Source organism: Artibeus jamaicensis, unplaced genomic scaffold (assembly GCF_021234435.1).
Source record: "Artibeus jamaicensis isolate MK-2021 breed Jamaican fruit bat unplaced genomic scaffold, CSHL_Jam_final contig_466, whole genome shotgun sequence".
Lineage (NCBI taxonomy): Eukaryota > Metazoa > Chordata > Mammalia > Chiroptera > Phyllostomidae > Artibeus > Artibeus jamaicensis.
The window spans coordinates 3,177,741-3,186,498 of record NW_026521844.1 but is presented as its reverse complement, the minus strand read 5'-3'; the positions used below and the strand labels follow the sequence as shown (position 1 = coordinate 3,186,498).

The following is an 8,758-nucleotide window of genomic DNA, read 5'->3' as shown; positions in this document are numbered from 1 at the left end:
AAATCATTATTACATGAAATAGTAAAGGTACTTATTTAAGGAAATAAGAATGTCAGAACTATGGAGAATAAAATGGCAGTGAACACATACCTATCAACAATTGAATAAAAAAAAAACCTAAGCAAATAAAAAGAACTGAGACAGAATCATGGATGAGGAGAGTGCTTTGATAGTTTCCAGATGGAATGAGTTTTTGAGGAGAGGGGTGAAGAGGTGAGGGGATTAAAAAGTACAACGTGGTAGTCACAGAATAGCCATAGGGATGTACAGTACAGAACAGGAAATGGAATAGCCAAAGATTTTATGTACATGACCCATGGACATAAACAAAGGGGTGGGGATTTCCCGAGGGAGAGAGGAGTACTCAAGGGAGAGACAAAGGGGAAAAATTGGGACAACTGTAACAGTATAATCAATAAAATATAACTAAAATAAAATTTAAGGGTTAAACATATATTTATAGTTTTACATCCCTTCTTCTTATATTTAAAAAAACTTTCTTATACAATTCATAATTCATCATTATATTCCAAAACTTTGTTCTGGTAATATTTAGTTAAAATGTTACCATTATTAGTTAACTCAGTGCTTACTAAGTGCCAAGATCTGTCTGAACTTTGCAGTATTATCTCATTTAATTCCTTTTAAAAATGGTTAAGACAATATGCAATAAATGTTATTGCAATGTTCCTTCATTGCCTGTAAAATTTTTTAATGTGTATTCTTTTTTGTTCCTTTCTATATTCTTATTTTAATTATTATGCTAACCAAAATATGGCTGGGTGAATTTCTTGATCTAAATACTCCATGCCTTGGCTGGTGTGGCTTAGCAGAGTGAGTGCTGCAAACCAAAGGGTTGCTAGTCCAATTCCCCATCAGGGCACATGTCTGGGTTGCCTGCTAGGTCTCAGTAGGAGACACATGAGAGGCAACTACATATTAATGTTTCTCTTCCTCTCTTTCCCACTCCCTTACCCTCTCTCTAGAAATACATAAATACAATTTAAAATAAATCTTTAAAAATTAATAAATATATTTTTAGCACCGAGAACCATGATTTGTAATTACACTCCAAATATTTTTGCATGTTATTTGTCTTTACTTTTATACCAAAACACCTGAAAAAGATAAGATGATGATGGCTGTAGTAGCACAAATATAAACCGTAAATGATAAAATGTAAGACTATATCATTTCCCGTATAGCAAATATCTGCAGTTCTAGGACTGGTTCATTGAACAACTGTGCAATGTTTTCAAATACTCATATTGTCTTTCTTTTTTTCCACCCTGACCTTTCTTCTGCCATCCTTAGTGTTATAGATTTTTGTGTTCAAGCTTGTTCCTTTGTGGTCACAAAATTTTAACAACCTAGGGAGTTAACTTATATCACACCTTCTATCTCTTTTCCAGAAAGCCTTTGCAAATGTGTTCTCCTTACAAATTCGCCAAAAATGCATCCTATCCTCATTCCTCCTCTTCTTAATTTATCAATATTCATGTCCTAGAGCCAGAATGCTTTCTTGAAGTTATGACCACTTGGCATAAGAAGTAATAATAATAATTATTATTATTTATTACTTATTGATGGCAAGGAAGAAATGGAAATAGAAGGAGGCTTGGAAAGCTACCAGATATGTATGCCACAGAATAGCCTGAAGTAAGCATTGAAAAATCCATGAAAAAATTCTATCGTGAAAAACTCTACAATAAATGTGTCTGCTGCATGTAACTCAACAGAGAGCTGTCATTTTGTTTCAGAAGAATACTAGAATAAACACTACTGGGATAATTATATGCTCCATTTTTAAATAAATCATCTAATCTAAGACTAAATGGACTCTTCTGTATAAATCATATGCAAAAAAATCAAAATATTGAATCATCAAAACAGTGATAATTGAGTTTGCTAATTTTAGTTTAGATAATACAAATAATTATTTTGAGAACTGATCATATTTCTCTTATTTGTCATCACATAACAATGTACACGTTCTATATATTTTTCTTTGGCTAAAATGGAGTCCACCTCCGTACTTTGATTTATTTAATTTTATTGTTTTACTGTCACTTTATTGTATGATGATAGAGTTAATTACAACTGTGAATGATAACTTGGTAATCTTTAGTCAGGTATTAAATATTATTAAAAGCACACTGCTTATTTAAACAGAAACACGGCAGGATTCAAGATGCAGAGCAAGAAGGATAAGAGACATCTCACTGGCCAATAGATCGTTTTAATTCTGTCACTAGACAAAGTTCACACTTTACATTTTTAGGTGGGATAAACTGGACTCCAGTAGAAGGTGATACAGAAAGCTTTTTCCACAGCCTGGTTTCCACTCAATTTGGATAGATTTATCTACCTAACTGGCTGTGCTTGGGCCTTCTCTGCAAGCAGCTGTAGGTTTGCAATGCACCTGGCAATTGTCTCCTTTCCTGCTGTGCACAGATACCCTGCACCGCATGCTTCTCCACCATGTGTATCAAGTGCTCTTGCTCCTTCAGATGCACCATATTCTGCACCAAGATATAATAGCCCAGGCAATTTTTTGCCTCCTGATATACTCTATGCAGCTGTTCTTGGCAAATAACCTCCAAGACCCTAGCAATGTTATTCCCCTGAACATCAAAAAAGTAATGGTGCTTCTGAATCAGCGCCTGCTGGGACTTCTCCAGATCAAACACATCCTGGAGGTTTTTGATGGAAGCCTGTTTCACTTCTAGTTGGGTGATTTTTTTTTTTTTTTTTGCTCATTGAGTTTATCAGCAAATTCCCCAGTAGAGGCACCATATTTTTTAACAATATAGAAAAGCAGGCCTATTGCTGACAGGGCAGAAATGCTCTCTGGAGTAACCACATATATTTCTTTGGATAGAAAAGATGGAATAAAACAGGTTCCAACTGCGTGGGGTCCTGCTACACTGGTTTTAAGATCAAGGAACTGGAAGAATTCTTCAGGGATCAGCCCTTTTCCTCCACATTCTAGAAGAGGTGGTACAGGGGCAAAACTTAGCTGCCCAGTGTGGAAGATCCTTGTTGCCTGCAGTACCACTGGGCCAAGGAGGGCTCCATTCTTCAGAGGAGGGGCTGCTATGGCGTAGTCTCTGCTATGTAGTCTCTGATCAACATACCTGTGTTTTCCAGCTTAAGTTGTCATGGCAAATGAAGCAGCTCTACTAGATATTTTCAGGTGTCTTTGCTTCACTGGGATTAAATTTAAATTTGCCCTAGTTCATCCTAATTATTTTGGTCACTTGTCATAGCTACAATATTTATGATAGCTAACACAGGACACTGAGCACTAAGTACTTGATTTTTCCAAGCTCTAGGTGTATCTGAATTCTTTCCTTTTTATTGAATTTATTGGGGTGACACTGGTTAACACAATTATACAGCTTTTGGCCCTGGTCCGTTTGGTTCAATTAGTTGAAGCTTTGTCCCATACACTAAAATGTTGGGATTTCAATTCTAGGTCAAGGCACCTACCAAGGTTGCATTTTCAACCCTTGGTCAGGGAGCATGTGTGAGGTAACCAACTGACGTTTCTCTCTCACATCAATGTTTCTCTCTCTCCCTTTCTCTCTCTCTAAAATAAATAATAATAATGTAATAATAATAAAGCTGTAGTACATTTACACAATGGAATACTATTAGGCCATGATAAAGAAGAAAATCTTACCTTTTGCAACAGTACAAATGGACCTGGAGAACATTATGCTAAGGGAAATAAGCCAGTCAGAGAAAGACAAATACCATATGATTTCACTCATATGTGGATGCTAATGAACAAAACGAACAAGCAGATTAAAAACAGGTACACAGATAAAGGGCAGGCTGACACATATTGATGAAGTGGTTGGGGACTCAGGTATATCTGATTTTTAATTTACAAACAGCCATGTAAGGTGGAAAATCTTATCCTCACAGATCAGAAGAAAAAAACAAGACAGAGAAAATAAATAGCAAAACAAAACTTATTTACAGATCTGCATAAACTCAAAGTGACTTTTATTCTTTCTCCTTTCTCTTCTCTTACTTCTTCTCATTTCCTTCTCTCTTTTGTTTGCACTTCATCACACCGTTATCCTGAAAAATGTATATTGTACATTACCTTTACATACACTGTGGGTAAAGCCAGTTCAGACTTTATCTGGGGTTGTAAAGGTGGAATGGCAAGTCTTATATGCAAATAGTCTACATGCAAAGACACTGGCATCTAACCTTACAGAAACCTGCCAGCACTTTAACCAGGTGACCAATGTTGACATCACCAGGAATGGGGCAGATCAACCTCTTGTGTCTCCTGAGAGGACAGCACAATGCTGTCACTAAGTATTCCTACCAAAACTGTATGTCCTGAATTGAATCATGGTAAAATATGATTAGACAAACCAAAATTGAATGACATTGTACAAAATATATGGCCTTTGTACTTTGAGATATCAAACAGAATTAAATAATTGAGAAACTATTCTGGATTAAAAGACTAAAGAGAAATGACAACTGACTGTCATACCTGATCCTGCATTTTATTTTGCTCTAAAGATAATTATTAAAACATTTGGTGAAATCTGAATAATGTTTGTATATTAGAAAATTGAGCCATATTGAGGTAAATTTCCTGAAATGATTGCTTGTGCTGTGATAATGTACAAGAGTTTTCATTATTAGCCACAGTTTTAGAAAATACACAGTAAAATAGGGATAAAGGAGCAGCATATCCACAATTTATTCTCAATACAGTAAAATGTTAATATTTAGGAGGGAAAATTAATGGGACTCTGAACTATTTTTACAACTTTTCTATAAATTTGAAATCATGTCAAAATAACAGTAAAGAGAAAAATAATAAACTTATAACAATCATTCTTTTCCTTTTTTAAAGGATACAGTTCTTTCTGCCCTCAAATCATTGAGTGTTAAATGCAAAGATAAATGCAATTACAAACTCCAAGCCTTTATCTTAACTGATAATATGCTCCATTATTTTATTTCCTCTGAAATTTATGAAACTTGCAACACTCAAGACAATTGCTAATGTTAATTCTAGTGTCTCTCACCATATGAACCTCTTTGTACAGTTTTCTTACTCTTTTTCTTTCCTACTAATTTGTGTACATGCTTCTGACATCAGTAGGCACATTTGAACTTCACTGGAAAATCTCAGGAGGCTGAAGAGATTGCTATCCTTCTCCAAACAACATGGAAACTGATTTTATACAAAACTATATCTCTTTGTTCAAGTCATCAAGACTTATTGTTCTGAAAGGAAACTGGGGGAATAACTGAATGTCATGTAGTATCTCTGGCAAATGTGGGTCAAAATTTAAACTAAAGTTATTCAAATCCATAAACCTCTTTTTCTCTTAGAATTTTAAAAAATTGCATTATAAACTTAGAAATGCTAGTAATAAAACAATCAGAATACAATATATTTATTGCAAATAGGTAAAAGGAGAAAATAAAGTTCTGTTATGCATGATTTAAGAAAGCATCATCCACTCTACTAAGGCAAGTAATTCATGTGAAAAATTAAATTTTAAGCTAACATATTTTATCTTTCCAACACATTCAGTGTTTTCATGTAGTTATACATATGCCAACTAAGTCACACTCCCATGAAAATAAAATATACTTAAAAAAAGCATAGGCCTTGATATAAATTTAGGAGGAGGAGACCAAGAAGCTTATCTAATTGACTTGGGGGGGGTGTTTCAATCACACACACAGCCTTTGATCTCCTACATAATTTTATTCATGGCAGTAGAACACAGAGAAGAGTAAATGAAGTGAAAACATAAAGGACAAGGATCCAGAGGAAGTGTCAGAACACAGTTATATTTTAGTATCATTTTTTCCACATAACAACAGTAATCATGTCCTAGATTTCTTTTTTTTTTCTTTTCTGCGTTCAAGTGCCTCAACGATCTTAGTAAAGTCAAAAAACCTATGGGTGATGAAATTTGGTCAAGTATTATGACTTATTTTGTAGGGAGGTAGGTGAATATTTGGAAAAATTAAAGATTATTCCAAAGCAAGATATCCTTAAGAGTAGCAAATGTTTTATCCACATCAAGTTTGCCCAACAAGCGAATGAATAGGGAAATAATGCGATAAAACACTGATAGAGGGAGAAACAAATATTTTTAGCTTAAAAAATCAATTTTTCTGTAGTAGATAAATCAACGACAAAGAGAAAAATATCAGGGACACATAGTAGGTAACTGTTTCTAGAATATTTTAATCATTTGAGAAGCTTGGTGATAGGGTTTATGCCATTGTGCTGAGAGTTGGCTCTAGAAAAATTTTGATTTTTTAAAGAAAATAAATAGATGACTGGTAAAATGGGGAAGAAGGGAGATTTGTTGATACTACTTTGTGCTACATGTCCACAAACATGCTTAAAATCCTAAGAAGAACATACCCAAGGTTGGCATAAAGGTTAATAAAATGATTGAATCACCAAACAGGTGTTTTGTCCAGAAGAAATATAATATTATAAGACAGGTCTTTCTTAGAATTGGCAGGATTAGGACTGAAAAAAAAGGGCAGTAATTAAAATAGGGCTTAAAGCTGAGCCAAACTAATTAAATTCAAATAATTCTACATATAATTTTCACTGCACATAAACTTTACTTGCAGAGATTTCCTCAAGCCACTGAAAAGTTTAGTTTGTCATACAAAATACTATAGTAGAAAATACAAAAACTAAGAGAGACACAAGATTATAAAAAATAATGACAAATGATATGTATAAACTTTCATGTGTAAAATGTGTACAGAATAATAGTGATATTATAAATTAATAAAAATGCTATAGATATTATGCCAGACCCAGTTGAAAATATGAGCAACTGAACTCCGAAAACTCAAATGACAACATCAAAAATAGAATTTACACTTGGAAAATCTCAGTGAATTCTAAGAAATTGCAACATTGAAACTTCTATATATAATGTAAATTATTTATAAATATTCTCCTTGATCATATTATAAATAAAATCTTCTAATTATCTACACTGATTTTAAAAATCTTACATTTGTGCTCTTGCTTATTGTTATCAGAAACCTGTTCTTTCTATAAGATGTGGTATCTTTAATATCTGCCTACTGTTAGTTTTTATGTATTTTAAACTCACACTTTCTTTTAAAATAATTAAAATGAAAAACATAAATATTCTAATTATTCTCATGAATTTACTATTTTATTATAAGCATAAAAGTAAGATGTGCTTGATACATGTACTTAATAATTCAACTAGGAAACATATCAGTAATGTAAGATTAATGTAATCTAATTTCACAATTAGTTTTAGTCTCAGTGACTTCCCAAGATGCCTTAAATAGTTAAAAACTTCCACTAGAGTTGTCTCAATCCTTTTTACTGTGTTGAAGTCTTCATTTCCAATGTCATCACCTCCAAATTCAGAGTAGGCATTGCATTTTACGTTCCATATCTGTGACCACCCCTAAAACAGCAACAACAACAACGAAAGATCTTGGTTGGCTTCATTTCTTTCATGTATGTGGAAGTCACCCAGATTTCATCATAGGCAGCCCCCTATTATTGTTTGACACAATGTTTGAATTATAGTAGTTGTTCAATAAATGTTATTGAGTGAACCAAAAAGTGAGTACCTGGATACTTTGAATAGTGCGCAGGTGAAATGTTGGGTTCACTTAGATCTGTGTATCTTTCATGTAAATGTTTCATTTTTGTTGTTTTATTTATCGTAGTTTAGAATAATGGAAATTGTATAGACTTTAAAGTTAAGACCAACCTATTACCCCTTTTGACTGTGATACCACAATCCTGTGGGATTTGGAGCTATTTAACTTCATACCCCCTTATTCATCTTGTGGGTTGCTAAACCATTTTTGTACTATATCCTATGGGTTTGGAAATAGATATTGTAGGAGAGAAAGTGAATTCCCCAGGGTCATATAGTGAGTAAGCAATAAAGCAAGAACTCAAATTAAGATTTTTTAGTTTCCTGACAGGTGTTCTTTCTATACATAATTTTTATTCTTTTATTTTGATTTTGTTTACCTTTCTAACTTCTATTGTTATAATCATAGTTTATTAAAACAGAAAATTTGAGCAATTTAAAATATATTTTCTATCACTCTGTTACTTTTTTTTCTTTTTTTAATCATTATTCAAGTACAGTCTTCATTTTCTTGCCACCACTTTCTTCTGCCTCACACACCCCATGTTCTGCCTTCAATGCTGCCCCCTTTGGCTTTATGCCTGTGTTCCTCTATACAAGTTCCATGATGACCCTTCTCTTCTCCCTGCTTATGTCCTTCCCCCTACCCCCTGGTTACTGTCAGTTTGTTCTTCACTTCAATGTCTCTGGTTATATTTTGCTTGTTTATTTGTTTTGTTGATTAGGTTCCACTTATAGGTGAGATCATATGGTATTTGTCTTGGACCACCTGGTTTATTTCACTCAGCATACTGCTCTCCCGTTCTGTCCATGCTGTTGCAAAGGGTAGGAGCTGAACTTCTTTCTTTCCAATGTGTAATATCCCATTGTGTAAATGTACCACAGTTTTCTGATCCACTCATTTACTAATGGACAGTTAGGCTGCTTCCAGCACTTGACTATTATAAATTATGCTGTTACGAACATTGGAATGCATAGTTTCTTTTGAATAGGTGTTTTTAGATTCTTAGGGTATAATTCCAGCAGTGGACTTGCCAGGTCCAAAGGCAGTTTCATTTTTAGACTTTTGAGGAAATTCCAAA

At 33.8% G+C, this 8,758-nt stretch overlaps 1 pseudogene; it reads right to left on the bottom strand.

Annotated features, from left to right (window-relative positions):
• Positions 1–2,364: 2,364 nt before the first annotated feature.
• LOC119047267 (ATP synthase F(0) complex subunit B1, mitochondrial-like) lies at positions 2,365–3,719 on the bottom strand (annotated as a pseudogene).
• Between the last annotated feature and the right edge of the window lie 5,039 nt (positions 3,720–8,758).